General features: G+C 41.3%; 1 long non-coding RNA gene across 1 annotated transcript; it reads right to left on the bottom strand.

The window, feature by feature from the left end:
• Positions 1-749: 749 nt before the first annotated feature.
• Positions 750-6,405, bottom strand: LOC106087036 (uncharacterized). The gene is made up of 3 exons (XR_009397822.1): positions 6,161-6,405; positions 866-960; positions 750-814 (listed from the first exon to the last, which is right to left on the bottom strand). It is a non-coding gene; the product is annotated as an uncharacterized LOC106087036 (long non-coding RNA).
• Positions 6,406-7,190: the final 785 nt, after the last annotated feature.

The following is a 7,190-nucleotide window of genomic DNA, read 5'->3' as shown; positions in this document are numbered from 1 at the left end:
CATATTGTGCAAACTTTGAACTTGCCTATAGTTTATTAATTTATGTTGAAATAATAAAAAAAATATGTTTTTGTTTAATCCAAAATTAAATTAATTTTTTATAACCATATTGTGAAAATTTATGATAATCCTTTTCATAGTTCTTTAATAATTCATAAATTTCGGGACCATATGATTGTTTGGCCGCTTTCAAAGTGCCACCATAACATTGCGGCAAACAATCGGGTGATATGTAGACGATGCAATGAGGTCATATCTTTGCCATGGAAGTGGATGCGTGAAACTGTTTTTGCCTGCATAAATGGTTTGGCCATCTTATAGAGGGCGTTAGTGATTGCTGGTTGATTTACCAGATGATAACCCTAGAGGGCGTTAGTGATTGCTGGTTGATTTACCAGATGATAACCCTGAAGCGTATGCCCATGCCGTTCTGAATGTAATCAACCAGGCACTTTAAGAAGCCCACAGTGTAGAGCAGAGACTGACGTACAGATAGTCCCTCCATATCCAATATAATGGCTATGCCACAAATTTGAGTTTCCGTTTCGGAGCGAAAGTGATCACATTGTAGAAAAAACGATTTTTAAGAGAAATCGCGATGCCATTTGGTGGTATTCCAGTATTCTGAAAGAAAAAGAAGAAATTTTGATACAAATAAAAATTAAGTAATTTAGATTTTTAGCTTACTATAGCGCCACATATAAACGCCTGCCATTTTGATCATGCTGTGGCAGCTTGGAACCATTGAAATTACCAAATTTAAATCTTTAAACAGCTCAGGATATTTTTGACGAAAATCGAAATAATTGCGTATCTGGAAAATGAGATATTGAAAAGATATTAAAGTGAACGAATTCCTACCTACCTTTTGCAAGGCCCCTTCAGGATAAAAGTGAGCCATTCTTAGGAAACTTAATAGCCATAAGTCATTATCCAGAGGACAGTTAAGTTCAGGATTATCTGCAATTGAAAGATTAAGTTTATTGATTATAAAACACCCAAACAAAAAGGCCCAGCCACGCCAATAGGCCCAATGGACGGAGAGAGGCCCAGCCGATGCAGAGAGCGCCGACCAAATTGGAGTGTCCAAGCTATAGTCTTCAGGGGGCCACCGTACCGCAGAGGCTAGCATGTACGCCTTTAACGCTGCATGCCGGGACTCGAATTCTGGCGAGAACATCAGAAGAAATTTTCAGCGGTGGTTAATTTCTCCTAACTCTGGCGACATTTTTGAGGTACTGCAAATGCAAATTTGCACATGAACATTCCATTAAGAAACAGGACAATATTCTGCCATATCAATTAGTGCTGTACGATTCCAGTTTAAGCTCAATGATAAGGGACCTCCTTTTTATAGCCGAGTCCGAACGGCGTGCCGCAGAGCGACACCTTTTTGTGGAGAAGTTTTTACTTGGCTGCCATAGCAGATGGTACAGTACCTCACAAATGCCACCACCATTAGGAGGGGATAACCACCGCTGAAAATTTTTTACAATGTTTCGCCAGTATTCGAACTGCGTACGGTACTACGCCATGTACAAAATCCTCCCCAAAGAGGTGTAGCACTGCGGTACGCCGTTCGAACTCGGCTATAAAAAAGAGGTTCCTTATCATTGAGCTCGACTTGAGTCGGACAGAACTCATTGAGATGTGGGAAGTTGGCCCCTATTCCTTAATGGAATGTTCTTGGACAATTTTACATTTGCCAATTCCCATTACACCTAGTTCTCTAAAGCCAGCATAGCAAGGACATTGTGTCAGTGCTTGCCTCTTGTCTTCAGGTCTCCAACAGTCGAACAAAAATAATAAATTTGTAAGTCACTCGACTATTGTCGCTACTCGTGCATTTCTTATTTCACCTGTCATCACGACACTCCAAAAAAAACGCTTTGAGCAGCCTAACATACCCACCTGCCAGCTCAGACTCAGTAAGACAATCCTCCCTCAGTAATGGAACGGCTTTGTAACTCACAAGCAAATCAAGCAGGGGCATGTCATGAACATTTGTAGTGTATCTGTAGACAAAGTGCTACCCACAAGCAATTACGCCAGCATAGCTGCCCTCTGACAGAAGAGGGTATTTTTTCTTCCCAGGAAAGTCGTGACAATTCCATGCCGCACAGGTGCTCCACCTGCCAGCTCAGACTCAGTGAGACAATCCTCGATCAGTAATGGAATGACTTTGTAACTTATTAGTAAATCAAGCTGGGGCACGCTATGACAATTTTTAGTGTAGCTGTAGACACATGGCCTGTCAGCATTTGTACGACGTAATAGTTGACATCGCATAAGGAAGGCCGAGCCATAAAAGGCAGTGGGCGCCGACGAACTATCAATGCTAATGGCCAAACATGTAGGCGAAGTATGAGTCGAATTCCTGAAGGATATCCTCAAACTATCCATCTCCACCCAAGCAATACCTAAGGTATGCAAAATAAGTGGGGGTGGGGTCCCTGTTTTTAAACCAGGGAAACACAACGACCGAGGAGAGTCATACGACCGATCTCTCTCCTATCTCCGGTCGCAAAGACACTTGAGGCACTACTCCTACTTAATGCTACTAAATTTCTCATGAACATTGCATTAAGAAAAAGGGGATACTTCACTTTTATCAATGTGTGCAGTCCGATTAAAGTTTAAGCTCAATAATATGGGGCCTCCTTTTTTATGTCGAGTCCGAACGGCGTGCCGCATAGCCACACCACTTGGTAGAGAAGTTTTAACATGACAGGATACCACACAAATGTAGCCAGCATTATCGCAAATGTAACCAGCATTATCGCAGACAATTTTTCTGATGTTCACGTCGGGATTTGAACCAGGACATTGGGCGGACATGCTTGCCTTTGCGCCATTGTGGCACAACTCCTACACAGTTTAAATTCATCCCGGAACAATAAAAAAACCCAAACGAACGGTTCTGGTGGTCCTTGACTTTTCAAAGGCATTTGAAATGGTTAGACACAACACACTTTTTATGACATCACAAGTCTGATCTCCCGAACTTGACGAAGAGGTGGATTATGAACTAAATCTCTAATCTTACGTAGCGTTTTGCAACCCAAAATCGACGTCCCGTAGAGATAATCAAGGAGCTTCCCTATGTGGTTTTCTCTTCTGTTCAATCTCCACCTCTCTAAATTCCTTCCAGCTCCGACTGACGTTGCCTGCTCTATACTGGCGAAAGGCAATAATATCGATGAGCTTTATCTCCAAGACCTAGCAAAATTTTTCACGAGTCGCAACTTGAAAATCTCTCTCACGAAAACATCAGTTATACTATTCATTACCTGGATGAAAGAGATCTAAATTTAGCTTGAAGTCATAGTCAATGGACAAAGAATTCCAACAGTAAAGTACCCGTTGATCATAGATGGTCCCTGGTCCGCCGAACCACTCCTATATTAGCGACTAGATTCCTTGAGCTTGATTTGGAGATAGCAGGGTCAAAATCATCTCAGAATGAATCAATTTGGCAAGGCTACAGCAACAACTATAACTCGTCAGTGCCTTTAAAGCAAATTCTGGATCGGAAGGGAGAAGTTGTATTGGTGTCTAAAACCAAGGATGAGTAGATTGATACTCGTAAGTAAGCGCTGTGCTCCTGGTTGGCTTCGAAAGGCGTAGGTTTGGCACCGATTTGGAGGTCTCCAAGTCGGTGCCAAACCTACACTTTTCGAAGTTAACCAGGAGCACAGCGCTTAAGCCTTTCGACGTTGACCAGCAGCTTATCATTCAAAGCTTCAAACCAAAGAAAATGCTGATTAGTCTCTTTAAAGTTTTCCACATAAAGGTCCCAGCTCACGTCTCGATCGTCCCAGCACCTAGATCAATATTTATTAAGCGAATTCGTCTATCCCTGACATCTTGGAGACCTATCTAAGGTATTATGTACAGATATATATACCTAAGATAGAACTCCAAGTCGGTATCGAACCTACGCCTTTCGGCGATGACCAGGGGCACATCATTCACAGCTTCAAACTAAAGAAAATACTGGTCAGTCCCTCTAAAACTTTCCTCATAAAGATCCCAGCTCACATCACGATCTTCCCAGCACCTAGATCAATCTGTATTAAACGAATTCTTCTATACCTGGCAGTGACCATACTCTCATTGAATTGAGGTCACTTATGCCCTATTCGTCATTCACTCTCAAATTGGTTGTATTGGTTGCATTGGTGGAGAGAAGCTGGGTCAGAAGGGAGAAGTTGCATTGGTGTCTAAACCAAGTATAAGTAGATAGATACTCGTAAGTAAGAACAAGTAAAAGCGTGCTAAGTTCGGCCGGGCCGAATCTTATATACCCTCCACCATGGATCGCATTTGTCGAGTTCTTTTCCCGGCATCTCTTTTTAGGCAAAAAAGGATATAAGAAAAGATTTGCTCTGCTATTAGAGCGATATCAAGATATGGTCCGGTTTGGACCACAATTAAATTATATGTTGGAGACCTGTGTAAAATGTCAGCCAATTTGAATAAGAATTGCGCCCTTTGTGGGCTCAAAAAGTAAAATAGAGAGATCGATTTATATGGGAGCTGTATCGGCCAATAGACCAATTCAGACCATAATAAACACATATGTTAATGGCCATGAGAGAATCCGTCGTACAAAATTTCAGGTAAATCGGATAATAATTGCGACCTCTAGAGGCTCAAGAAGTCAAGATCCTAGATCGGTTTATATGGCAGCTATATCAGGTTATGAACCGACTTGTACTTTATTAAAAGTAACAATAAAAAACGTCTTGCGAAATTTCAGCCAAATCGGATAGAAATTGAGCCCTCTAGAAGCTCAAGAAGTCAAGTCCCTAGATCTGTTTATATGACAGCTATATCAGGTTATGAACCGATTTGAATCATATTTGGCACAGTTGTTGGATATCATAACAAAATACTACGTGCCAAAATTCATTCAAATCGGATAAGAATTGCGCCCTCTAGAGGCTCAAGAAGTCAAGACCCAAGATTGGTTTATATGACAGCTATATAAGGTTATACACCGATTTGAACCGTTCTTGGCACAGTTGTTGGATATCGTAACAAAACACGTCGTGCAAAATTTCATTCCAATCGGATAAGAATTGCGCCCTCTAGAGGCTCAAGAAGTCAAGACCCAAGATTGGTTTATATGACAGCTATATAAGGTTATACACCGATTTGAACCGTACTTGGCACAGTTGTTGAATATCATAACAAAAAACGTCGTGCAAAATTTCATTCCAATCGGATAAGAATTGCGCACTCTAGAGGCTCAAGAAGTCAAGACCCAAAATCGGTTTATATGGCAGCTATATCAAAACATGGACCGATATGGCCCATTTACAATACCAACCGACCTACACTAATAAGAAGTATTTGTGCAAAATTTTAAGCGGCTAGCTTTACTCCTTCGGAAGTTAGCGTGCTTTCGACAGACAGACGGACGGACGGACGGACAGACGGACGGACATGGCTAGATCGACATAAAATTTCACGACGATCAAGAATATATATACTTTATGGGGTCTCAGACGAATATTTCGAGTAGTTACAATCAGAAAGACGAAATTAGTATATCCCCCACCTTATGGTGGAGGGTATAAAAAGACCTATCTTAGGTATATAAATACTATAGGTATATAAATACAGATATGCCTAAGATAGGTTTCCAAGTCGGCGCCAAACCTAATGCTGATCAGAAAATGCTGATCAATCTCTCTAAACTTTCCACACTCAAGTCTCAGCTCACGTCTCGATGCTTCCAGCACTTAGATAGATCTGTGTTAAGCCTCTCTCTCTGTCTCTGACAGTAGTCATACTCTCATTGAATAAAGGTCACTTACACCCCAGTGGTCACACGCCCTCTAGTCAAATTGGTAAGTGGCAAATTCCGCCTTATTAGCAGCCATTATGACAATGTCACTAGAGCCCCTTCTCACACACTGAAATCATTCCCTGCCAACCACTAGCTATGGAACTGTTAAGTTAGCAATAGGGTAATTTTAAAGAACAACATCCAATGTATGCATTGGCGTCTAGACCAAGGATGAGCGATTTTCTACTCACAAGTTGTAGCACCGTATCCTCATAACTAAGATAGGGTTGCAAGTTGGTGCTAAACCTAAAATAGACGCTAGCCAAACATCTTTCCACACCTCCCTTATGTACAAATGCTTACCTAGGTTTATAGCAGAGTCACACCCGCTAGGAACCTGCGGAAACCCCAAAGTTGATTGCAGTATAAAGTATGATTGTACTAAGGCTAGCCAAACATCTTTCCACACCTCCCTTTTGCACAAATGTCTACCGCTTATTGGATATAGCTAACCACCGTACAGTTGATGTCGCTGTCATCCAGGATTGAAGCAAAGTCACACCCGCTAGGAACCTACGAAGAACCCGAAATTCATTGCAGTACAAAGTACGATTGTACTGAGGCTAGCCTCCTTTTTAAACAAATGTCTACCCTCCATTCGATATACCTAACCACCATAGAGTTGATGTCGATGTCATCCAGGATTATAGCAGAGTCACACTCACTGGGAACCTACGGAGAACCCTCAGTTCTTTTCAGTATAAAGTTCGATTCCACTGAGTTTTCCGACCAAGCCATACTGATAATATCCGTAGTGTTTCCAATAGACCCACAGGCCGAAAAGCAAATAACATCTTCAAAGCGAGGCCGAACGTCCAAGTCAAAAACATAACTGCTCAAAACATAAGACATCAGATAGTCCAGTAGTGGGTAAAGCAGATGGGACTGTGGAAGCTATGAAAGGTGTGAGAGTTGATAAAAGATTGCAAATTATGGTCTATAAATGCTCAAAGATAATGTGACAAAACTAAGCCGTTTTGCTGTTGGCTAACTTAAATTCACACTCATCACAACAAATCCACAGTCCATTTGCGGGTTTTTATATTTGGTAAAATTTCCAATAAAAGTTGCCGCAATTCTTTTAAGCCCTTTGCCACATTTTCCGGGGTCTCGCGAAGCTCCTTTCTAGCTACATCTTTGGCAAATTCTGTTGGTTCTCCGATATCCAATTTTAAATCACAACTATCACATTTTATGTGAAAAGAGTCATTTTGATAGCAATACATTTTCGCGTTAAATTTTCCGGTCTTTCCTTAGCCTTCCGTGGCAAATTCATTACTGTAGTTTTCAAATCGATTCGCTTTAAAAATTATATATTCAATAAACCGTGATC

Source organism: Stomoxys calcitrans, chromosome 3, assembly GCF_963082655.1.
Source record: "Stomoxys calcitrans chromosome 3, idStoCalc2.1, whole genome shotgun sequence".
In the NCBI taxonomy this organism is placed as follows: Eukaryota; Metazoa; Arthropoda; class Insecta; order Diptera; family Muscidae; genus Stomoxys; species Stomoxys calcitrans.
The sequence above is the reverse complement of the archived record's forward strand: the minus strand, read 5'-3'. Positions and strand labels throughout refer to the sequence as shown.